The sequence below is a fragment of the Lipotes vexillifer genome, unplaced genomic scaffold (assembly GCF_000442215.2).
Source record: "Lipotes vexillifer unplaced genomic scaffold, Lipotes_vexillifer_v1.1 scaffold1400, whole genome shotgun sequence".
Classification (NCBI taxonomy): Eukaryota; Metazoa; Chordata; class Mammalia; order Artiodactyla; family Lipotidae; genus Lipotes; species Lipotes vexillifer.
Window position 1 is genome coordinate 674,903 of NW_006774288.1, and position 25,535 is coordinate 700,437.

The following is a 25,535-nucleotide window of genomic DNA, read 5'->3' on the forward strand; positions in this document are numbered from 1 at the left end:
TATTGCAATTCTTTGCCTGAAGTGGTTGATAAAAAATTGTCCAATGACATTAAATTGTAGTAGTTTATTTGATTTGGTTTGGCTTTCATAAAAAAAAAATTAAAATAGCTGATTTTTCTATCCTATTTCAGTATTAATATATGATATGGCCTCTGTTTTTAGTTCTTTGCCTTCCTTACCCATCAGCAAAAGTGCTAACAGTTTCTCCTATTTTAGTAAGTAAAAAGCACAATCTAGATTCATACATTCCTCATTTTCTCCATAGAATATCTTATAATGGTTGTTGAAAAACATGAACAATTCTGCAGATTTCACCTGGGAATTCAAAATTACTTAGCCTTACTTTAAAAAATACTTAAATGTGCATTAAAGAAAAATAACTCCTGTGTTATAATAGCACTTTCCGTGTTATTTTTGAAGCTTGAAATCTATACTCTTCTGAAAACTAAGTAATATTTTTCTTCTATTAATGTACTAAAATTTAACTGATAAAATGCTTGCCACTGGATGAGTTATTTTTATTAAACAGCCTTATAAACTCATACTTTTGATTATTATAACCAAATCATTTTTTGAACTAATAGAAAAATTACCTTCTTATAAGTATATTTAAGCATGTCTCTATGTATGTATGTGTGTGTATACTTGTTCGTAAGTAATCTGCTAACCTATAAACTTATTAAATAACCTGACAGTCAACAGCCACAGAGATGGCATACATCAAAACAACCAAAATATTTGGAATTTTTTGGTTATAATTTCTTATAATATTTTTAGTCTGTTATTTTTTATATTAAGTTGTGTAAAACTAAAGAAATATTTAGGATCAACACAACAATAGACATGAATTCTTATCTTAATTTTTAATTTTTGAAAATTCTTCAGGTTTGTCAAACTCACTGATGTAGACAAAATATTATAGGAAATTACTTTATTGAAAATATTTTGTATCAGTAAAGACTCAGTCAGGAAAATAAAAATATCACAGTAGGTATTTCAACAGAGCTAATTTAATGTAGGGTAATTTGTTATATGGTTGCTAGATGGTTGGAAAAGCAAAACAGGAAGACTCAGGTAACATAGATATCAGGTTAGAGGAACCTGGGGTTAGGGAAACCTAGACAAGTGGAGAGGGACCCCTTGACCATGGGGCTGAGACCTCTCCAGAGAGGGTGTTGTCTGGCTGTTGCTAGCACCTCTGAGAGAGAGAGAGCACATGAGGTTAGCCCTGGGAAGACTGAAAGAAGCTGGAACTGGGACCAACAGCTGCTCTGCTCTTGCCAGGCAGAATATTAATTTGTGGGGAGAAGCTGTTCGAAAGAGCCTGCAAATAAAACAGATTATGTTCTCTTTTGACCTTCCTGTGTTCCGATCTCCATCTGGTTCCCTCTATTAAGAGAATTATTAGAAAGCCAGAAAGAAAGGAAAGGACTTGCTGAAAGGCAGTTCCAACATCACAAAACAAAGGATAGAAGAATGTTCCACATTTGGAGTTAAAAGACAGTAGGTGAAAGAATGGCACCATCTTTTGGTGACTCAAACATTGAACCATAAAACTCCATTATTGAGATTAAAGGTAAAAATACTTCTTCCAAGAAGAATTATCAAAGCCTCAAAAGATACGAAACTGTTCATTACATTTTTCAAAACATGTTTTATTTGTCAGATAAACTATGCATGGACTTAGATATGGTTTTTCTCCCTTCACAACTATAAAGAAAAGATGTTAGAAATATTTAAAAAGTGTGCTTTTATCATTTTTGTATTTGCCAGTTTTTTTAAGTTATGTTATATGGTTGCTCATCCTGAAAAAAAAATGTACATATTTTACTAGAAGCCACATTGATTGACCAGTTCTGACGTGCATATCAGGAGGATTTCTAATATCACCTCTATATAAATCTTGATCCATAAGCGTTGTGCAAAGGATAAAGTGATAGTTTTAGCTTTGAAATGTATATCATCTGTTGCTAACTAAAACTGATTTTGTATCTTGTGCACACTCCAACAAAAACCCACCAGTATAAACCACGATTTGACCAGTCTTTTTTTTTTTTTTCAAGAATTATTCATAGAAAGAGGGAATTTCAGGAGAACGTTTTAATTGTGAAACTTCTGAGATTGTTTTGAGTGCATAAATTTTGCTTGCTTAATGAAGCAACTGGAGCATAGCAAATGACTCATCCATAATTACAACACCTGGAGGGACAGAGACCCTCTGCACCCTAGATTCCATGATGTCTAATTCCCATACTAAGTTCCTTGCACATGAAATTATTTCCTGGCAACAGCATACTTAGCTCTACATAGGGAGTGATATAACATGTCAATCCAAGTAAGGAGTTATGCTTCACAGATCATATTTCAAATCTCATTATTACTTGAACCTTTTTCTGCTCTCATTTCATCTAACCTCTTTCAAATTTTGCAATATACAAATTCTCTAATCCTAGCTGTCTGTTGAACAAGTGTCAGTCAGTTGGTGATGCTATTATTGCCAGGAAAATTAATATTCAAATGTAATTCAAGAGGCCCTCATTCAAATGCCTTCAAGCCATTGGCATAAGATGTGTTACAAGTAAGTATTTAATTTGATATATTGTATAGGAGAGTTAAAACGGAGTTGCAACCTATGAAATATAATTTCGTGATCTGGCCAATCGTGCTTTATTTATGTGAATATAAAAAGAATTTAACATGAGATATATCAGCTTTTATTTAGGAGACCAGGATTTCACATAGCCTTGCCAGTCTGCAAATATTCACTAGATTATATTAATGGTTAGAACACAGCTTTCCTTAGGTCTTGCACAATATAAGACCTGGGATGTCCTTTCCCATCAAATAAAAGCCTAGATAAGGAAGACAGTTCCTTATCTGTCTTGTTTCTAAATATTTCCTCTTTGCCTGGAACAGTGCCTGACTATAGTTATCCCTCAATACATATAGGTTGAATGAGTGAATAAATTACTGAACAAATGCACTACATACCTTATGAAACACACTTTATGTAAAAGAACATAGGAAACACACTTGAAAGTCCATCATTTAAAGAAATGGTCCGTTTGCCTTTTATAATATATTATTGAGCATTTAATTTACTAAGATTATGTTTTCATTAACATGATTTATAATATTTTTTAAATATAATATTATGAGCTATCCTATGGCAGCATACGCTTTTTTTTTTCGGTATGCGGGCCTCTCACTGTGTGGCCTCTCCCGTTGCGGAGCACAGGCTCCGGACGCGCAGGCCCAGTGGCCATGGCTCACGGGCCTAGCCGCTCTGCGGCATGTGGGATCTTCCCGGACCGGGGCACGAACCCGTCCCCTGCATCGGCAGACGGACTCCCAACCACTGCGCCACCTGGGAAACCCAGCATATGCTTTTTATGCCCCATATCATGTCACCTCTGCACACCTCCGTTTTCATCACAGCCTTGGTGGAAACATCTTGTAGGCTGACTGATCCACCTGAAAAGTGCTGTGTAACCTTCCTCCGTCTTTCTGCCTGGTGCCTCTTTCTAAAGCTGAACTGGGCCACTCAGCCCTTCTGAATATGCCTCACAGAAGTTCAAATAATTTAAGACTACTGGGAACAACTTTGTCCATTAAGGATGGGAGTCAATGGGTAAATGTCCCAACTTCCTATATTTTGCAGGACAATTCTAAAGTCTATTCTACACAGTTCTTCAGAGGGTCTCTAGAGGATTCTAGTCCCAGATGCTCACGGCAATAACAATATTAATCATTCATCCTTTGTTGTCATTTTCCTCCTTTCCCATCTCAATCTGCCTGCCCTCCGCAGCTACTCTGCTGTTACTCCAGCACCTGCTTACACTCACGTCATTATTTAAAGCATTATTCTTGGGAACCCAAACTAAGAAACACGGTTAAAAATACTCATGTAGATTTGTTTATAAAGGGAGTGCCGGGATATTTTGCAGAAGCAGTTTTGACTTTGACATTGTTGGACATTCTGAGGGTCGTAGTCAAAGGTTAGTTTAGTCCCACACACATTTATTGAGTTTCTACCAGGTGTCTGGCACTGTTCTAGGTGTGGAAGGAACAAAGGCAAGAATCAATCTGCTTTTCAAAAGCCTGAGAAGGACAACAGGACAGAAAAGGTTTTTAGCAGAGATGCTGGAAAGTATGGAGGGCTGGGAAAATAACATTGCAAGTTAATTATCATTAACTGACCACTTACTTCAACAGAAGAGATTCAAATATTTCTGTTTGTGTCTATTGTGTTTTGGAACACATGGCAGCCAGCTCCATCATTGTTTATGCATAAAAAAACACTGTTGATGGCTACAATAACATTTAATCTAAAAGGCTAATTTCAGGGTTTTTTTTAATTTTAGAAAAAGAGATTGAATTATTGTTACTTTTTTGGTGGTATATTTTTATGTGAGACATATTTAAGTCTAGAATACAGGTTTCCTAACTTTGAATACATTTTCATTATTATGCTAAGGAAGATAGATGTTTTACTTAGACTGGTTTTCTGACCCATTGTGTGGTGGGAGGATGTGAACCTACATGGGTCTTGTAGGTTGCCGTGTATGACAGCACATGACAGAATTATTAAAGAGCTGCCTACTTCACTTATATTTTATCCTTAGGTCGCCCATGTCTATTTCTGAATCGCTTGCCTTGCTGCCCTTTCTGAGTCTCTAGAACTCAGATATTTTGACTTCATTGTTCTATCCCCTACCATTCTCTAGCCCATTGATATAATAAGCACTTTGAATCATAAATTATGTACTTGGCTTTTCTCAAATTTTGTTTCAACTTTCCACTGCATTTTTATTGCCTCAAGCTACTTTGGATTTTTTCCCCTTCTTCCTGCTTTGACAAAGTTCACAGAACCATCTTAATCTGGTTATGTCCATGCTGTGTGTTGTGGATTATGGTCCTTTCTGGTTTACCCTGAACTTTTGGACAATACTCAGATATAATCCATTACTCATTTGAGACAAAAGAAGCTTTCAAAGTTCTTTCTGATTTTTCTCAACACAATATATTGTACCTTTGTGAATGGATTTAATACATTTAAGTGAATTTACCTTTAGTGATTGTTTTTACCTATAGCAACGCTATTAATATTAGCAGAAAACCACTAATTCTGAATTGAGATATTTCTGATGATAATACTTAGACGAGGTCAATTAATTTTTAAAGTATTTATCAATATGATTAAAATAACATTTGCCTAACTTTTCAAGGGTGTTATGAATTGTTGGCATGTGGAATTCAATTATTTTTCAGCTTGGTAGTGAAAGTACAAATGAATGTACCACTATGTCACATTCTATTTTAAAGATAGAAATTGCAAAATTTTCAGAAATATAGCACATGGGCTAATTGATGGCAATATATCTACTTGGACTAGTATCTTACTCTCATCAGAGCAAGATTGTGAAAGCTTAGGTCATCTTTTATTTCTTGAAGGTCATTATCCATTTCCAACTATAGATGCATTTTTAAGACTAACAAGAATAAAAAAGAATTTCTCAGGCATGGCACACTTCCATAAGTGTCCTTTCTACAGTCCCACAAGGATCATTGCTCACTGCACTTAGTAGAATGTGATCCATCAATGACTTTTATATTGTGGCTCTCTTTTCTATGATCATACAGTGGAAGGGTTGGCAGTGCCTCTCCAACCTCCATGTAGTCCCATAATTACTTTCCATACTCATAAGCTTAACATTTGAATATTTAAAATGATACACATAACAATCTTCATCCACACATACATTCATTTATTCAACAGCTATTTATTCTGTCCCTGCTATACGCCGTGAATTGCAAGTATCTGTTGTGTACAACTGATTGCTGTGTACCTCTCTCTAGGTTTTTTATGGCAAATTATGGAACACTCATAGAGCGAGAGGATGGTAAATGAGAAGGGAAACAAGAAATTTAGTAGTCCTATCTCCTCTTTTATGTTGTTGTTGTAACAGATTATATCACTGAAGCCCAAATTAAGTAACTTGTCCAAAGCTAGTCAATTACATACTGAACAATAAACAGAACCCTAGATCTCTTATTCTTCATCCAATGTTTTTTCCAATAATCCAGCACTTTCTAAAATTAGAGCTGAATTAAGATAATGTCCATACCATATTTTAATCATTCATTCATTTATTCATAAAACAAATATTTAGTTGATGCCTATTTTATAACAAAAACTATTATATGAACTTGGCATACAGATAAAATTTTCTATTATCAGTGTGACTATTAAATAAATAAATTATATTATGTGTCAAATGATTATACATACCATGGAAAAAAGAAATGGAAAAGATTAAGGGGGATTTGGAGTACAGAGAATGAGTTTGGGGACTGCTGAAATTTGGGAAGGGTAGTCAACAGCTTTAATTTAAAAGGTGACATTTGGGCTTCTCTGGTGGTGCAGTGGTTAAGAATCCGCCTGCCAACGCAGGGGACAGGGGTTTGAGCCCTAGTCTGGGAAGATCCCACATGCCGGGAAGCAACTAAACCCGTGCACCACAACTACTGAGCCTGTGCTCTAGAGCCCGTAAGCCACAACTACTGAGCCTGCGTGCTACAACTACTGAAGCCCACTTGCCTAGAGCCCTGCTCCACATCAAGAGAAGAAGTCACCACAATAAGAAGCCTGCACACCGCAACGAAGAGTAGCCCCCGAGTTCTGCAACTAGAGAAAGCCCAGTAACAGCAACAAAGACCCAACACAGCCACAAATAAATAAATTTTTTTTAAAATAAAATTAAAATAAAAAAGGTGACATTTTAGCAAATAATTGAAGGAGGTGAGGAAGTTCACCAAGTGGACATTCTAGAGAACAATACTTCAGGCAGAAGAAGTAATCACAGCAAAATACTTAAGCTGTGTGAGAAAAACAGCCCTTCAGAGGGCAATGTTGCTGGAGCTGACAGGATAAGAGAGTGAGTCTGAGGGCAAGAGGTCTGAGAAGCAATGGGAGAATCAGGACAGGAAGCACCTTTGGGTCATCAGAAGGAATTATTTTTACTCTGTGGAAATGAGAGCCACTGCAATATTCTAAGCAAAAGAATGGTATGACTTTTATCAATTGCTCTATTAAAAAGAGAACATATAAGCACAACAGTTGATAAAGTCTGACCAGTCTGATGGCTCCTGCAGTCACCCAAGCTCAGGAGAGGGTGGTCAGATTAGGTACTGTATTTTATGGAGAGTTCTGACTATGGATGCAAAGCAACACATTCTTCCAACAAATTATAGTACAAGAGCACATTTCTACCACTACATATGAGAGGGCACTGGTGGAATCCCAGGTTCCAAATATGGATAATGAGACTGCCAAACATGTGAAGTACTGGGTACAATGAGATCCAAATAGATATGACTTCCTGGAAGGACAGTAGGGGTTGTAGGTCCAAGGTCAGAAAGGTCCTTCTTAGCTCTGATCTTAGTACAAAGAGCTCAGAATGGAGGACTGTGAAGAAAATTTTAGGCTCCTTTACTTACTTACTATAGAAAAGTATCCTTATACTTTTGCTTCTTTTTGAGGTATAATTGAAAATTAAAAACTGTATGTATTTAAAGTGTACACCTTGATGATTTGGTAAGAATACACATTGTGAAATAATCATCACAATCAAACTAATTAATATAATACCACATCACATATTATATTATATTTATTCTTTTTTTTTTGTAGAAAGAAAACTTAGGATCTACTCTCTTAACAAATTTCAAGTATGTAACACAGTATTGTTAGCTATACTCACAGTGTTGATCTCTAGAACTTATTCATCTGCATAACTGAAATTTTGTATCCCTTGACCAATATTTCCCCATTTTCCCCTCCCCCTGTTTCCTAGAAACTACCATTCTACTCTTTGCTTCTATACCTTTGACTATTTTAGATTCCACATATAAGTGCGGACATGCAGTATTTGTCTTTCTGCCTCTGGTTTATTTCAGTTAGCATATTGTATTCCAGGTTGATTCATGTTGCTACAAAAGGTAGGATTTCCTTCTTTTGTAAGGCTAATAATATTCCAATGTGGTGGTGGTGGGGTGTGTGTGTGTGTATTATTTTTCTGAATCAAGAAGAAATGGAAAGCTTGAAGACATCAATAACAAATAAAGAGGTTAAGTCAGTAATTAGAAGCACCACAACAAAGAAAAGTCCATGAGCTTATGGCTTCATTGGTGAATTCTACCAAACATTCAAGGAAGAATTAATACCAATTTTTCTTAAACTATTCCAAAAATAGAAGTAGGAAAACTTCAAACTCATTTTATGAGGTTGGGATCTCCCTGATACCAACATCAGTTGAAGACACTACAATTAAATAAGACTACCAATATCCTTGATGAACATAGGTGTAAAAATCCTCAATAAGATACTTGCACACTGAATTCAACAGCACATTAAAAGGATCATACACCATGACCAAGTGAGATTTATCCCTGGATGCAAGGCTATGTTAACATATGGAAATCAATCAGTGCCCTTAAATATTTATACATGTCTATAACCTCCTTTCTGAAAATCATGAAACCAGCTATGTTTAGAATTTAAATTTTGGAGATATTTTGGAGAGTTATATGCACATATACTGTGTATATAACACTCCTGGCAGGGTCTGTAATCAAGCATAATGTTATGTTCACAGAAACATATCAATACTCTGCCCAGTGGGATAACTATAAATAATCTCAAATCTATTAATTTACTAAGTGAATACAAAGAAGGTCAAATATTATTGCCCATTGAGTTATGGAAATATTTTCAGCTTTCAGAGGTTTTTGGATTTTATAATCACAGGTAAAAGATTATGAATATTTTATCATCTATTTATTTCAGTTACTGCAAATATATAGTCACTTAATCTAAAAATAGCTAATAAAATAATTAAAATGTGCTTTGTGGAGTAAGGCCTTAAATTAATGCCCAATATTATGTGCTGTCTTGATATCTGGTGAAACCAAGCTGCTATGATTAATTAGAAAGCAATTTAGTTTTTAGAATAAAAATACTTTGAGAATACTGGAGATTTAATTGTCAAGTCTAAAATGGACTAACCATATACAAAAGCTTAAGTTCTCAGCTTTTTGTCTGATCTAACTTTTAATATTGACAGAGTTGGGAAGTATATATTTACTATGCCTAGTTTACATCTGAGCACCAGTTGAATAATGAAATGTACATAAAATATAAGACATGCTTAATTGAAACTTGTTCACATTTTGGTGGTTTATAGTAGAATGTGTTTCTGGCAGAATTAGGAACATAAAACACACACAGACATTTTGATATATTTTTTATTGATGTCCAGAGGATGAATTCACAATGTATTTTATGTTGCCATAATTTTATGGTATGGGAGACACTTGTTTGCCATCACTCTTCTGATAGAAAGCTTCTGAAACAGAGAAACTTCAGTTGCTTTCACAAAAACATAATTCACTTGCCATTAGATTTATCGAGGGAAAGAAGCTGACTATTACATGTGTACAATTTTTTAAATTTCTGGGCTATATTGCTATTACATTTAAATATTTGGAAGGTAGACTTGTAAAACATGATAAAATATTTATTCTATTAATTTTTTCCATCAGTTTAACTTGGTAAATATTGAATCATTTCAATTATTTTTATTTTTCAAATACAGTATTTTTATTAATATTATAGCAGTGAAAACGTCCAATAAAATTTTCTCTTTTTTATAAAAAATACATAGAAGTGGCATTTTCTTACACAACAGGAACTATTAACAGATATATTTTTCTTCCAGTTACATAAACTTATTTCCCAGAGCCCTCTCAATTCAGCAAGAAAAATTCTTAAATTTAGTGATGTTTAAAACTCTTCTTCATATTCCTCAAGTTCCTGGAAAGAAAAGGCAGTACAAAACTTTACCAAAGCTATGTATTAGCACATATTTTAAATCTATTTTTGCCTATATTTGCTCAAGGTCATTGTTTTTATGCTAAAACTTTCTTTAGCCTTTAAACAGATGTGCTCAAAAGTGCTTTCCACACATTCTGGCTCTAAACATATTTACTAAGTGTTACTTCTTATTTTTCCTCAAATGTTTAAACATTTCCTTTTTTATTTTACCTGGGCCCTCTCCATTGATACCGGTCTTAGAAAAGCCTGCATGAGAATATCAAGAGCATTTTTATATAAGTTCTGCCAACTTCATTTTGTAGTCTAGAAGTTATATATCTGGTATTTTAAAGTGGTTGGAAACAGCTGATGCATCTTTTTTTCAAGATGATGCTAAAAGTCCCATGTAATTTAATGGACAGAATGGTTCTTTACAAGTTATTGTTGTAAAAATACTCATTAAGATTGATGGAGAGTGCTACTCAAACAGAAAAAATGTGTCTGTTAAAGCTTATTGAGATTCAGAGACCCGAATAATGAAGCATAAGAGTTTAAAAACTTCAGTGAAACTCAACTGCAGGGGTTCTAGCAGATGCACATTTCAAAAATGGAATTTGCTACAAATATGTTTCTAAGTAACAATTTGGCTGTTGTGGTTTTAAACAAGAGAAAAAGATTTTCACTTTGAAAATGACATTTTCAAAATAGCCCTTAATATGCATAGGCTACATAGCTAATAAAAATTAAGATGGTCTTGCTTAGCCCATGAGTGTAGCATAGCATGCTATTTAAAATTATTTACACTAAGATACTTTACTTGGGCTATAAAAATGATATTTCAGGTTTTATACGTGCCTAACATGTTTGTGATGAGCAGGTATAATACCTGCTAAAATGAAATTGTTAAATTTTACCTCCATTTTTGAAAATATAATATGCATTTTGTTTTTCAATGAATATACTTTTATTTATGTTTCAGTCTTTACATGTCCAGTACTCACTTTCAGAATACACACAAATATTTTAAACCAAATAAGTTGAAACAATAATTAATGTTATATAGAAGACTAAACAGCACATGTTTTATTACTCTGAAGTAAAATTATAAATAGAGTGTTGCTTTGTGTTGAAAACTTTCTTGTGAATTAAAATGTTCTTGTTATGAAGATTTTTATGTGTTTGAACAGAAGGGGAACTTCACATGTCAGTTCTGTCAGCCATATTACTGTAAATTTTCTTTTCAAAATATAGATAAGGAAATTAGGTTCAGGGAAGCTTAAAACTTAAAGGCAGAAAATTGTGAAATTTCCCAATATGGCTAAATAATTAAGAATTAAACTAGAATGATATATTGTGAGGAGCTAGAGTTCTATTTTTAAAAGTCAATCAGATACTTTTTGCTGTAGATATAATTCTAAGGCTTATATTCCCAATGATAATTTAATGATTTAACAGCCTTTTCTCACCTTATTTTTATAGGAAATGGTGAAGAACATTTAAAAACAATATTGGATCAGATACCACAACCTAATAAAAAAACCTTTCTCCTCAGAAAATAAATCATACATGAGGTACATAGAAGATCAAATCATAGTTTAGAATAGAAAACTAAATATCAACAAATTTACATTTTGGAGAAATCTTTCTCTATGTAACCCTCTACCACATTTTTTTAATCTGTAATTACTCCTAACCTTTCAGTGCCTTTTTTAAGAAGAAATTCAATGTGATTTGTTTATTTGGTTTTCTCATTTAAACCTTTTGCAACTGAAAGTGAGTAACTCAAAAGGCTAATCAAGGAAGTGACATTATGGTGCATTTGTATTTACTCATTTTTAGGTCATTGTATAATTTTAAGTAAACACAAACCAATTCATCTTTTTAAAAATTTCTGTATTAATCAACTTCCTATCTGAGCATTGAATTAAAGAGAAATAATATGTCATGTTAGTCTCTTAAAACTATGAGCTTAGCTCTCAGCTAAGGCCGTTGACTGAGTGATATTAGAAATGAAAAATGAAAGAGAATATTAAAAGCATGACACTGAAAACACTTTTATAAGTAGATTTTCTTAGTGTTTCCACCCCAACAGGTATTCCATGGTCCTAATTCTATGCTACTTTTTCCCCTGCCAATGTGTAATTATTGTAAATATTACATGAATATTGGAAAATCTGATCTGTTTAATATCAGCAGAAGCCAATGTATCAAAAATAAAAACACAAAGAGATAATTCAGAAGTGTGCCTATCCCAGATTTAAGCAAGCAAACATCTTCAAAAATAGTGGAAACAACAACAACTCTCCCTGTCTGGCTCTTAACTGGTGCATAACAAAGTGGTGAATGTCTTTAAAGTCATACTTTCTTAGGAACAGCCAGCATCCTCATCACTTTGTTCTCTGACTTTATCCTTTATGGTGCTAAGGTCTGTACTTCAGCTCTTAGCCTATTAACCTAACATTATAAACTATATGATTTTTAGTGCAGTCCTTTTTTTTTTTTTTTTTTTTTTGCGGTATGCGGGCCTCTCACTGTTGTGGCCTCTCCCATTGTGGAGCACAGGCTCCAGACGCGCAGGCTCAGCGGCCCTGGCTCACGGGCCTAGCCGCTCCGCGGCATGTGGGATCTTCCCAGAGTGGGGCACGAACCCGTGTGCCCTGCATCGGCAGGTGGACTCTCAACCACTGTGCCACCAGGGAAACGCTTAGTGCAGTCCTTTTAAAGTAAAGTTATTGTCTTAGTCTGTTCATATTGCCATAACAAAATACCACCGTGTGATTTAACTAATAGAAATTAATTTTCTCACAGTTGTAGACGCTGGGAAGTCCAAGATTGTTGTCTGGCAAGGTTCAGGTTCTGCTGAAAACTCTCTTCTTGGCTCACAAAGGTGACAAAGGACTCTGCTGAGTCCTCCTGTGTGCTTGTGGAGAAAGATCTCTGATCTCTCTGCCTCTTTTAAAGGGCACTAGTTCTATTGGATTCAGGCCTCAACATTATGACCTCATTTAACCTTAGCTATCTCTTAAAAGGCCTGTCACCAAATACAAGCACATTGAGGGTTAGGGATTCAACATATGGATTTTAGGGAAGCACAATTCAGTCCATATACCATCCATTTACAATGAAGGAGTGTGTTATACTCAGTAGATTCTTTAACATCTTCATTTTATCTCAATTTATTTTCCAAAATTTTCCATTTTTAACATTAGTTCAACAATTATTTAAGTAAATACCATGTGATTGGGGATGCAGGAAAAACAAAAAACAAAAAAAACAACCTGACTGTCCTGTTTACTTGAGACTGATACTCCAGTATTATTTATGGTTAGGGACATGTATTTTAGTGTCCAGCAAACACGAGATAGGGTACATATTCCAGTGCATGAGTGTGCTTAATTTTGTTAAGCCTGTTCATCCTTTTAAAACTGAGATTGATGATTGTGTCTATCCATAGAATCATTAAGAGAATTCAGTGTGACTAAGCACAGAATGTGATCAGCATGGCTCCCAGCAGAGAACAAGTGAATCACTGGTAATACTCATCATCACCCTTTGCAAGATCACTTGTGAGGCTGGCATTCATTCCACTGTGTCATGTTTGCCTTAGCGTTAGCTCCTCTCTTTCTCCACAGCCCTGTCATTTTCTCTATTTATAAATGTATACACTGAGCAATATATTTTTTAATTAGTTTGTCCAACCAATATTAAGAATGATAATATCAAAATGTTTATAATGGATAAGGGTAACTCAAAAAGATTTAATGCATCATTTCCTGTTCAGTAGAATTTTACTTAAATCATTCAAAGAAAGTTGTAATCAATTTTTATTTTTGTCTTTATAGCAACTTATGTTGGTATTTTTTCACATATTTGGAAATCATCCCTCATATGTAGTCTGCCATGTTACTCTTAGCTCTTAATCCCTTCCAAACTATAAAGCTTGGTGGAAGTGGCCTGGACACTACCCTTTGCAGAACATAACTCTTAATCACCTTTCAGTATGGTCGCTTCTTATTTACTCTTCCTTTATTGAAGTTATTAAGTAACAGTTTAACAATTTATATTTCCTTTCTGCGTATCTGCCCCACATTTTCCACACAGCTCCTTGATTGAAGTGTAAAAAAAAGAAAGAAAACAGACAAAACACTGAGAATATAATTTGAGAATCTGCATCATCTCCAGGTATACTGTTGCTACTTAGAATTTAACACTACATTTGTTTTCCCTGGAGTTGATTCACTGATCATGGCTAGTTTGTTATCTACTATGACACTTAGCTAAGTATCTGCCATACTTGCACATCTTATATTTTTGCATTTTAAAAATTATTCTTCTCTCCAGTTATATTTCCCTCATCTCATCTTTAATGCATTTTGTTCTGTGTCTTTACACTCTTGGAGGTCACTTTAAATCGTTATCATAGCCTTTTAGTTTTAAGCCACTTCCTTTCCCCCTCTTGGGCTTTAATGTTATCTGAAGAGTTAATGAGCAAAGTCAATATTCTATCATTTTGATTTCAGCGTTCCTTCTATTAAGTGATTCACAGTTTAACAGTGATCATACACTTCTAGTAAGAATTCAGTTAATGAAATGATCATTCTGGTTATCTTTAATTAACTAGAGCCTGGAATTTAAACACTCATGTTCTTTCCTGAATGCTTCTTAAAAATTTTCTGTGACTCCACACTGTTTAACAAATTAAGTACAATTTACTTTTTCTAATATTTGTCATTGTTTGTTATTTGATCCTAATATATTTTTCAGGTTTATATTTCACTACAGTTATAACTTGTGAAGACTGGACTGTGGTATGCTTCTATGGAAAGGGGAGAAAACTGGGATAGATGGAACCAAGGGGTTTCTTTCATTCACGCTCGCATTCATTCATCTGCTCAGTATGAAGACAGACCTACTGTGAGCCAGGCACTTTGTAGGTGCTGGAGACACAATAATATAAAGAGATTATGATGTTCTGTTTGGAGATAAATAATTACAAATGCAATGGAATTACCAAAAGTTAATTGGAGGGGAGATGAGTATAAACGTATAGAAAGAGAAAATGGTGTGGACAAAGGATTAGAGAATTAAGAGAAAATAGCCCCTTTGTAGAAGGGAATTTTTTTGTAAAGGGACTTTTGAATGAATGATGGGGGTATCATGAGATGCTATAAAAAAGCTCAGCTTATAAAATGGTTCCTGAGCTAAAAATTTGGACTTGAAATAAAAATATCTACATGGATTTTTGTGTCATATACTGAGATTGGTAGTACAAAAAGAAAATTTGTCTGGTGGAGAGATGATTTATTTTAGTTTGCTTAAGTTGACATAAAGATGCAGTCATTGTGTCAAATGGAAATGCCAAGTAGTTCATATACTATATAATACTGGCACTTGATATAGATTAGAGGTAAATTTTGGGACACAAGATCATAAAGATGGTAATAAAAGCCATGCTAGTGGAGATGGTTCAGTGAGTGTGTTTGAATGTTTTCTCTCATGTCAAAGTCCAGAGGTTGGCAGTACAAGCCTGGAAAGTTCTCTCAGGGTTCCAGAACTCACAATACTTCCCAACTTATTACCCACTGGACTTGGCCACTGTGTTGAACAATGAGATGTACTTTCAGATGCCCACCACTGAAGGATCTGTTTTCCCAGTTGGTGAGCTGTGAACACACAGTTGTCAACCTCTGAGGGGTTACTTCAGCTGCAAAGAAGTTCCTCACTCAAGGTCTTATGCCTTCCCAGTGTTACCCACAGCCAGTGATTGATCAATACATGAATGTAAAGCTTTGGCCACTTTATCCCGCCATAGGACTATTTTGAAGGGCAAGTCTAGCTCCAAAGATCTCATAAGATTTCTGGAGGCTATTGTGGGACCTCCATCTCAGTTCAGCTTTTCCCTCTGTCTAATCCTGTTTCCTTCTCCTAACTTCTACTGTGGATGACCCAAATGGCACTATTAATAAATATCTTGCATGTTACACTTCATTTCAGTGTCTGCTTTAGGGACTCAACCTGTGAGAGTCTCCATTCACAAAGATTTCTCATGGTCCAGCATGGCATCTTCAGCTATAACCATTATGTACTCATTCCAGCCAGCAAAAAGGAAGGGAAAAAAAAGAATATGGGTTAGACTCATTCCTTATTCATTTCAGTAGTTGCCAAGGTTATGCATGCTTATATCTTAGTGTCCTGAACTTAGTTTCAAAACTATTCCTCTCTGAAATCTACTTACAAATGTAACTTTTACTTTGGTTGGCCATGTGCCCAAATAGAACAGTCCCCAGGTAGAACAGTCTCTATAACATCCACCTTACCTCCTTCATTATAAGAAGCTGTCTTAAGCCTTGGCAAATCATCTCAGCAATGTCTGTGAATTCAAGTCTTGAGTATAAAGGATAGATGAAAAATAAGGAGGGTACATTCTTCAAATCACAGCTGAGTCTTATTAGTTTTCCACAGAAAAAGGTGACAACACCTTATTTGACTAAGCATTTCCTGATGTTGAAGCACTATTTTTTGTGTGTGTGTACTCATCTTGAAAATAAATTATTTATCTGGGCACAGATTTTTTTTTTATTTTACAAATTACATTAATGAGTTCTATTCTATATACTTTTACTGATTACATGCTATGTCTGAGGTGCTATACTAAGCATTAGAATAGATGAAAAAGTTTTGCTTGCATGACTTTAGATGACAATGAATTTTGAACTCCTGGGTTTACCATTGTCAAAAAAGAGACAACATTTTTCTTAGAATATGTATTGCTATGCATGATTGTGTCTAATGCCTAACTATGCTATATCCCATCAAGGGTGAAAATTCTAGTTGAAGAGATATTATATAAACATACGAAGAGTTAACTAACAAAGATGACAGCACATAATAGCCCAATTAGTGGCACATAGACACTGAGCCTCATGTCTTGATTAAGAACTTGTGAAGATCTGAATTGGCACACTTGTCTTGCCACAATAAGCCATGTCAAAATATGGCTAGGTCTCTGTTTGCTAAGGCACAATTTTCCTTTCTCATTTGAAATTAAAGCTAAGTATATGCCACCTGATCTTACTAATCTGTGATTTTTAACAAAATATTTTAAACAGTATTTATGTTTTCTGCCATTGTTGTCTCTACCAATTGTAGAGTGGATCCAGTCAGTCATGTCACACATACTTATAAAATGATCAATTATTTATCTGTCTATCTATAGTTTATATATATATATATAATTGTATATATATACACATACATATACATATATATTTATGTATATATACATATACATATATACAAAAATATAAAGAATCCTAGACAATTGGTAGAGAGAAATATACATTATTCTCACTTCATTTTGGATATACCTGGTTCCTGATTTTCATTGGATCTCATGATATTCTGCTTATATTCCTACTCTTTCATCCATGGGCAAACACTTGCTAGGTAGCGTTTTTGACAGAAAAGTGCTGTGGCCGGGATATGTCCTCACAGTTATCCGTTCTTGGAGATTTGTGGGTGAAGAAAGTGACTGCTTTTAGAGTTTGAGTTTAGCCTTGTTTACCAAGGATTTGTAGAAGCATGATTTTTTGACACCATATGCTCCTTTAAGTATGTAAGTTCTTAATTATTAATGGTTTTCCTGACAGTTTCCTTTTCATACATTAAAGGGAAAACACATTAGATAATGTGTTACAGATTATTTTATGCCTTATATGCTGTGGTAGGCTGAATAATGGATCCTCAGAAGATATGCATACCCTTATCCATGGAACCTGTGAATGTTACCATATGGCAAAAAAACTTTGCAGGTATTATAAAGTCAAGATCTAAATGCTATCACATGTACCCTTATGTAAGAGATATTTGACACAGACTACAGAAGAAGAAAGCCATGTGAAGGAAGTAGAGGGAAGCAGAGTCAGAGAGAAAAGGAGCTATGCCACTGACTTTGATGATGGAGGAAGAGTCCATGAGTCAAGAAATATAACTCTAGAAGCTGAAAAAGGAAAGGAAACAAATTATCCCTTAGTTCCTCCAAAGAGAGCTTGGCCAGGTGGACATCTTGGTTTCAGTCCAGTGAAACTGACTTTAAACTTCTGGCCTCCAGAACTGTAAGATAATAAATTTGTATTGCATTAAGCCATGAAGTTCGTGGTAATTTGTTATACCATGACATAAGAAATTGTATAAAAACTGCATGCTGTATAATAGTTGACCACAGTGAACTTTGTCCTTGAGGGCAATATTATTTTTTATTTTGGTTTTAAACGGTTTTTCTTGTTTGTTACCATAATTTTTCAGACAATACTCAGGTAAAATTTTGATGAAGAATTCTAATACATACTCAAGATAACTATCCTGTATATAGAATAATCCTACATTGAAGAAATAACCAAAATAAATGCTATTGCACACAGACAATGCATCTGTGACTCTGATGCAAAGAATTTAGGTGATATTCCCCTTCATCTCATCTCTTTGATTCTTATGCAAGATTTGTGTCTAGATGTTTCTAGAACTCCATGGGGGATTCCAGAAACATGTGTTTTTCTAAAGCACCACAATAAGTCTACATTCCATAGAATTTTTAAAAATCACAAACTTACATTTTTCTAGTACTTTTCATGGAATCCATAATTCATAAAGAAATTATATGTTACAAGGAGCAGAGTTGTTATTTTTTCATTTTTTCATGATTTTTTTATTTTGTTTTCCCTCAAGAGCTGTGTAGCGTATTTTGGACACTCAAGCAGGTAAAAAATAGCTTCACAAATTAAAGATTAAAATAAATAGAACTTAAATAGTTAGAGAAATTAAATGAGATTTTTAAAAGTTAACTTTTAAAAATCATAAGAACCCTATGGACACTAAAACATTCATTGCTGATAAATCATTTAGTGATAGACTTTACTGCCTCCTCTGAGCTCCAATGTAGATTATGGTAATTACAATTAAAAATCCTTTTCCAGTTAACATTTTATGATGACAAAAATCCTTTATTGGTCCATTTGAGAATTCATTCAGTCTTAGATTTTACCATTGTCTGCCTACTTAGCACAATGAAAGGAATGTCAAATAATTGTATTATGACAGTGATATATGAGCCTTATATTTTAACTTTAAAAGATTGAAGTGGTTAAGAACTATATTCTTCCTAAAAGTGCTTGAGACATAAAGCTGACCAGTAGATGACATAGACTTCATTGAAAATGTTTCTCTTCCTGACCCCTTAATACACTTCCTTACATGTCTATGCCATTTTTTTCTTCTCAGTACTCTGCTCCCATTCCTTATTCTCAGCATATTAATTTATTGACTATCTTTCTGCAGCCATCCAGCTCAAAATGTTTTAGCTCCTTATCCCATAATTCCTACTGAAACTTTCTCATCTACTAGATTGTCCGTGATCTCTAATAAAAAGATGGGGTTTCTGATCTCATTTACTCATGTCACAGAGAACACAATCCATTCACCATCCCTTCCCCAATTCTGTGCTTTAATGCTTTTTCTCCATCTGTTCTCTTCCCCCATCTCTAAAAATGTTCTAGCTTGTCCTATGCTAAAAGTTATTTTATCATTTAATCCTGACTAACTCTTTAAACTCTCTTTTCTTTCTCTGAAAACCTCTTGAAAGTACAGAATATCTTGTCACTTCTGCTAGCTCATCATTCACTCACTACTGAAACTCTTGAAATTTGGTTTATATTTGGATCAGTTCTCATCTCTACAGATGTTTCTTATTCCTTGACTGACTCTTCTTCCTGAGTTGTCTTGATATTCTTCTCTGTTCTATATAGAGCTTAATCTCTGACATTAAATTAAATAATATATGAGTTTAAGTAAGATAATATGGGGTGGGATAAGGAGGTTGGGAGGGAGATGCAAGAGGGAGGGGGTATGGGGATATATGTATATGTATTAGCTGATTCACTTTGTTATACAGCAGAAACTAACACAACAATGTAAAGCAATTATACTCGAATAAAGATGTTAAAAAAAATAATATATGTGACAAGAACTCCAGCTACAAACTACAACTTAAATATAAGAATGAATTATTATAGTACATATTATAATTGTAATAACAATTATTATTATTAATAATGTTATTATTTCTACTTTATTGGTTTAAATAACCCTACAGTAGCTGAATTACAAATTTCTATTCTGATTTCTGGGCTAGGATATAGTCCCGCATATTACTTTTTATTTCAGATGTATTTCCATTTGTATAGCACACCTTTTGACAACTCAAACATAGCATATGTAAAACTTTTACTCATCTCCCCCATTTCTTGGGGGAAAAATATGAAACAGCATTTGCTTTTTCTGCCTTCCTCATTTCTACTAATAGAAATCCTCCCAGACACAAAATTGAAATGTGGACATTTTTTGGACTTAAAAGCAAGAACTCTGGATCCAAACTTCATGAGTTTGAATCCTGGCTTTGCTAGTTATCAGTTTTGTGACCTTGAGAAGTGTATTTATTCTTTTTGTACCTTAATTTCTTCATCTCAAAAGTGTGAATAGTAACATCTCATGTGGCTGTTCTGTAGATTAAATGTATTAAAATACACAATACTTAGGAAAGTGGATAGCACACAGTATTATATATGAGTTTATTGTTATTATAATACCTTTTCTCCCTTAATTTCATCAGTCATAATTCTAATAATTTTATTAGTAGGATTTTTGTTCTTACAAAAATAAAACTGAATTTAAATTCAGAAAATTTGAATCTATTCCCAATTCCAACTCTTTCTCAATTTTTTGGTGAATGATTTAAATTTAAAGAAAGTTTTATTCTGTATGTTTCAAAATGTTTTATGTTATAATGTGTAGGCATTTCAACATTATAACTTGCATTTATCTCTTTTTAAAATAAATTGTTCTGGATCTGTTTTTAAGGCTTATTACCTCATTACTTAGAACAAGAAACTGTGTAGTAATACTGCCTAGTTTGGGGCCTTAACTCCATCACTCAAGATTAAGTGACTGCAGGTGAATTATTTTATTAACCTGTGCTTCAGTTCTCCCTTCTACAAAATGGTGCCAGTAGTGGTATCTCTCTTGTAGGGTTGTCAGAAAGATTGATGAGTTAGTTAAACACAACAGAGTCAGGCACATAGTAAATGTGCAATGCAATTCTTATTATTAACACACTTCCATGTTCCTTCTTCTAATCCATTTTCAGTATATGCTAGAAATAGAGGTTCCTTAAATCCATAAATGTGCCTGACAGAAATGAAAACAGGTCAAGATGAAATTTCTACTTTAATTTTTTTCTTTATTCATCAATTGAAGATCACCTATATCATTTGATTTTATATTTTAATACGTACAACACTTTCAGTGACTTTTCCAGTAAACCAGGGTTGACTTAAAAAAAATAAAGCAAATGCATGCATTTAATTTTTAAAGGCAATTCCATTTTGATGACTGCCCTCAACATTTTCAATGTTTTTAAAGTCCTTCTTTTAAAAGGGAATGTGAAGCTTCGAAATAATGTAGAAAACTCTCATAATAAATAATTATTTTTAATATAAATATAACATCAATTCCTTCAAGCCAACTGAAACTATTATAACATCATTTCACAGCAACCCAGTCATTTACTGCTGTAGCAGAATTTTTTATCTGTTTAAGAGGAATATTACATGAGTTATTGATAGTTCAGTATGTTAGAAATATATGATCGGTTTGACCTAAAAGATAAAAAAGGTCACATTTAAATTGCAAAATTATTTTAATAAATCTTTCAACTTTTAATTGATTTCTAAAGTTCCCTCTAAGTCATGCTGTTGTTTTCTTATTTTACAAGCCTGTTACATGTTGTGTGTTATTTAAATTTTATCTCATTCATCATGTATCAGTTAGAACACAAAAAAGTCTATTGTTTAGGTCATCCTGCATCATTCTCACACAGAGTATTGAGAGAATTAAATTAATCTAATTATTTTCTAATCTTTGTTTCATATAAAACTTCTAATTTTTATCTTATTAAATCCAAAAGTTTTCCCAGTATGACTACTAGCAATTATTTTCTCTGCCTGGAGTACTTCAGAACTTTTACATATACTTTTACTTTTTCCTCTTCCCTTGAATTTGTTTTCTTCCACACTCAAAAATTTGAAAGAAAAAAATACTTTTTTTTTAATTGGAAGAGAACTTGAAAAAGAAAATCAAAGCCTGCTTTTATTGATGCACTGATAGACTGACCCGAGATTTGGAAGGGGTGTTTTGTTCATACAATACTCATCACCAAAGCAAACTGAAAAGACAAAGGTGTCTGAAATGGCTTTACACTGACATGACGCCTTAATTCGTTAAGGAAACGGACTGCTCGCTCACCGCCTTCTCATTTCATGTTTTTTTTACAAACTCTCTCGTTTCTTGATGGAGGCTTTCAGCTCAGAAATGGTCTTGGCAATCACCTTCTCTTCAAACGGGGGAGATTTTGCCGATGCCTAGATTCTTCTCGATGCCCTTTCCCCCCAGCATCAACGGTGTGGAGAAATACGGACGGTCTGTTTCTTGGGACTTGACGAAGGAACATTTGGCTTCCTTTCAGTTCATCGCACCCACGAGGGAGGAGACAAATCGGCGGGCTCCGGCGTACGCCGTGGACAGGGAGGCAGGGTTTGTTGTGGCCTTAGCCTTGCCCACCTCCGTGCCAGCCTCCTGGATCCACCCGGTGAGGGTAGTCAGCAGGTCCTGGGGAAAGTCCACTTTGGGGGTGCACTGAGATCCAGGGGGATGATCCTCTCAGCATGGCCGCCAATGACAAGAACGTTGACTCGAGCCGGTCCACACCCTTCACTTCGGCAACAAAAGTGTTGGCTTGGACAAGAGGGTTGTCACCCCAAAGATTTTACTAGGGTTGTAAACTCCATGTTTCTTGAAAACTTCCGCTGTGATTGGGATGGTGGAGTTAACTGGATTTGAAATGACGCAGATCATGGTCTCGGGGCTGTGCGGTCACAGGCAGCAGTCAGGGTGGCCAGGATTGTGGCGTGGGTGTTGAGCAGGTCGTCCCATGTCATGCCTGCTTTTCTTGGGACTCCCGCGGTAGGTAATAGCCACCTTGTCGCAGCCCTCCGGGCAGTCTGGCAGCTGCCCAGCTCCGAGGTGGCGTTTCACCATCGCTCTGGTCTCGATGAGGCCCCCATTGGCGGCCACTCCGGCTGTATGAGCAATACCGTGGAGAGTCGGGCAGCTCACCGAGGGGCTGCTCTTCAGGAGAAGCGAAAGCGGCTGCCGGATTCCTCCAAGCCCCCAGCACGGTTGCTTTAGCACTGTTCTGGGCCGAGGTGCCGAAGCTGCGGCGGAGAGCGGCGCCCGCAGGCCGGGCAGTGGCAGGTGGGGCGCGGACCAGCGCGGGAAGGAGCCCGCGAGGGACAAAAGAAGGAAATTTGATATTTCTATTTTTATTCACTACTATATTGCAAAAGGAAAGTTCCTGTAAGGAAACGTGACTGAACAAACTTTGTCCCTTGTAATTCTTGCCTGTTTTATTTTACCAATGTAGTCCAATAATACTCATGTGTATTTATGGATGCAAAGGTAAGTACAAAGATCAAGGTGGTTCAATAAACCCGTGACTGCTTAGAAAATTATTAAGTAATTTGGAGGCATATGTTATATTACTAATGATTATTTAGTTATTACAGAATTTTAATGTTAAGATTATTAATATTTTTAATATAACTTCTTCTTAACAAATATCTTCAGCAAGGTAGAAAATATTATTCCAGTTTTTCTGCATTAAAAGTAAAGTCATAATGTGCTCCCAATGAAAGGCACAAATGTTCTTTGGAGAAATGGCTAATTCTATATTTGGGACAAAGTACAAGATAAGCATGTAATATGTTGTTCTAGGAAGCAAGTATGTGTTCAGATTCTGATGTGAAAGTGTGAAAAGTACAAGAAACTAGTGAAAAGGTGTTTCCATGGGCCAAACTTAATACAGATTGTGTATTAAAAAAAAAAAAGAAAAACACAGAAAGAAAGAAAGAAAATGATTGAAGGTAATACATTATAAAAATTCGAATAACAAAAGTTTCCATGGATCCATAACGATTTTTTTTTTTTTTTTTTTTTTTTTTGGTATAGTGTTCTTCTCTTTCTTCTTCTGTGTATCTATGGTAGGTTTTTGATTGTGGTTATCATGGGGTTTATATATGTTGACTTATAGCTATATCTATTTGTTTTAAACAGGTAGTGCTTTAAGATCAAACACATTCTAAAATATCTACATTTTTTGCTCCCCTCCCTGATATTTTGTGGGGTTTTTTTGTTTTTTTTTTCTGTGGTACATGGGCCTCTCACTGCTGTGGCCTCTCCCGTTGTGGAGCACAGGCTCCGAGGCCATGGCTCACGGACCTAGCCACTCCGTGGCATGTGGGATCTTCCCGGACTGGGGCACGAACCCGAGACCCCTGCATCGGCAGGCAGACTCTCAACCACTGCGCCACCAGGAAAGTCCCATAATGATGTTTTAACAAAGAAGGAAGGAGAGTAAAGAAAAAGCTTTTCTTTACTTGACAATGAAAGCTAATATGCAGTGAAAGAATGAGATAATTGGAAACATCACTATCTTGCCACCCTTTGTGCCATAATCATCAATGAAGCTAAATGACTGGGTAAAATGTTGTTGGAAAACAGGATATTTATAAGATATTTACCGCATCTTAAAGTATCACCTTACAAATTATTGATGGCAAAAAATGAAAGATTTTCTACAATGAAGAAATCTGGTGGACAATACCATATCCAAGTGATTCAACTTAGCACAAAAATAACAAGACACAATGACTTTATGTATTGATACCTACGTATGTGAAGCAATGAAAATACATGTCACCTCTGTAATGCTTTTTGCAATGAAGCTTCATCTAGTTATAATTATGAGGCAAAATCACACTTATCCAGATTGTGTGATATTCCATATTAGAGATTGATTATACAAGTGGACAATGGTTGACCTACAAGCTAAAGAATGCCACTTGCCGTCTGTTTCTACAAGGATGAAGTCACTAGCCAATAGAATCGCTGACCTTTAACACACCCTGAAAGGAGTTCAGGGCAAAGATCAGGAATGAGGCACTCGATGCTCTGGGAAAATCTGGCTGAACTGGGCTTCAGATAGATATTTTCAGAAGAAAATTTAAGGAGCACAATTTCTTGCATCTTCTTATACCTAGGAAAGTGGTAAAATTACTAATGGAGACATTTGCTCTTCATGACTAGCATCAACCTTCTACTGAGATGTATAATTGATTGCAAGTACGCCCATCACCAAAATCATGTATATACTGACCTCCTTCCCCACCACCTCTTCAGAACAGTCCCTCAGAGCTATCTGAGAGGCTCCTGGGCTACAGTCCTCAGTAAGCTGCAAAGAAAACTGAATTCACAGCTCTCACATTGGGCTTTTTATTTTTTTTTTTCAGTTCACAGACCATCTATAAAAGTAGAACTTTTACCCACAATCTGCAGCAATGAGCCCAGGAAGTCAAATCATTAACAACAGTATGACTTCCAGTCCAGAAAGTCAACCTACTGTCTTTCCACAAGACATGTAGCATATCAGAATGTTTCTCTAGCAACCAGTCTAGGATAGCTTTTTTTTTTTTTTTTTTTTTTTGGGGTTCTGGGG

The 25,535-nt window shown here is 35.1% G+C and overlaps 1 pseudogene; it reads right to left on the reverse strand.

The window, feature by feature from the left end:
- Positions 1-22,251: 22,251 nt before the first annotated feature.
- LOC103072995 (malate dehydrogenase, mitochondrial pseudogene) overlaps positions 22,252-25,535 on the reverse strand; it is a 4,595-nt pseudogene continuing 1,311 nt past the window's right edge.